The sequence below is a fragment of the Dipodomys merriami genome, unplaced genomic scaffold, assembly GCF_024711535.1.
Source record: "Dipodomys merriami isolate MVZ:Mamm:240054 unplaced genomic scaffold, mDipMer1.0.p SCAF_1241, whole genome shotgun sequence".
Classification (NCBI taxonomy): Eukaryota; Metazoa; Chordata; class Mammalia; order Rodentia; family Heteromyidae; genus Dipodomys; species Dipodomys merriami.
Genome location: NW_027202540.1, coordinates 116641 through 118011, shown reverse-complemented (window position 1 = coordinate 118011; position 1371 = coordinate 116641). Strand labels below are relative to the sequence as shown.

At 31.4% G+C, this 1371-nt stretch overlaps 1 pseudogene; it reads left to right on the top strand.

Moving 5' to 3' along the window:
• The first annotated feature begins 735 nt into the window (after window positions 1-735).
• On the top strand, window positions 736-834 carry LOC138823886 (U6 spliceosomal RNA; annotated as a pseudogene).
• The last annotated feature ends 537 nt before the right edge of the window (window positions 835-1371 follow it).

Genomic DNA, 1371 nt, shown 5'->3' with positions numbered 1-1371 from the left:
AACATATGGACTTCTCCTGGAGCTATGACAATATTTGGTGATAGAAAGGCAGTAGTCTAAGTTCCTGCCTGGTTGGAAGGTAGATAGGCCAGGACATTAGGTAATCATGCATATGAACAATTTTTTCACCTTCTTGGCTTTAGCTACTTTTGAAATGGTAGGTATGATAAACAATTATATTTTGATAAAAACCTTCCAATCTGAAAAGTTCTGTCTGAAATATTCATTTTTCTATGATCCCTTGGAACTAAGATTTATTTTGTTCAAGTAAGACAATTTACGCGATCAGGGTAAGATATTCTGGTTGGTCTGATCCTACATGGAAGAAGGGTAAAGTGTCAGGTAGACGTTTTTGCCAATGAGACCGCATTTGGGAAAATTTCAGCTGCAGAAGTTTAGAAGTAGCTCTTAAGCAAGGCTTACTTTGAATCCGTTAGCTACACAGAGCAAACTCAGTTGAATAAATAAGTACTTGAAAAAGCCATCCCCTTTGGACCTAGCTAAAAATGCTTCAATGTATGATTAAACTAAAATGAAAAAGATTTAAAATAGTCATTGACAAAAAAATTACAAACTGAACAATATAATTATTTTCCATTATACACAGAATTTTAGGGAAATAAGATCAGTAGCATTGTTAGGAACAATAAGGTTTCCTTGTTACAAACAGGCACCCAAGGATATAATCCTGTATAAATATTGCATCATTAACTACCTAAATTTAGAGGACATTACATGCTTCAGCAGCACATGTACCCAAATTACACCAATACAGAGATTAACATGGCAATTGCAAAGGATGATATGAAAATCTGTGAATTATTCCAGATTTTTCATTCTTCAGATGCAAGAAATGAAAAACAATTATTAAAAAGTTGATTACAAAATTACAAGTGTAACAATATATGTAATTCATATAAATAAAAGTTTGACATCAGTGTATTAAATCTTCACCTTAGAAAGGCCTTTATATAGCATAATCATAATAAAACTTTAAAATTAGACAACATTGTCATTTTATTCCAAAGAAATATACTATAAGGACCTAGTAAAAAAGGAATCTTAAACTGTTTTGGTATGGAATGCAATCTGAAAGGACACATTTATTAATGAACCTATATATTATAAAACAATGTAGAATTCAAAGTCTTATATCTAGGAAAGAATAAAATAGATTATGGGCATTATACAAACAGAATACAGAATATTTTAAAGTATAATTTTTCACATAAGCACCAGAAATATCTTTAGTTTCTTTAGTACTCATTTCAACAGATAAATTAAAATTATTTCTGAATAAAAAAAGCAAAAACTCGAGAGGGTCCAAGACGGTGACGGGGAAGTAGGGGAATGCCACAGCTCTCCAAAACC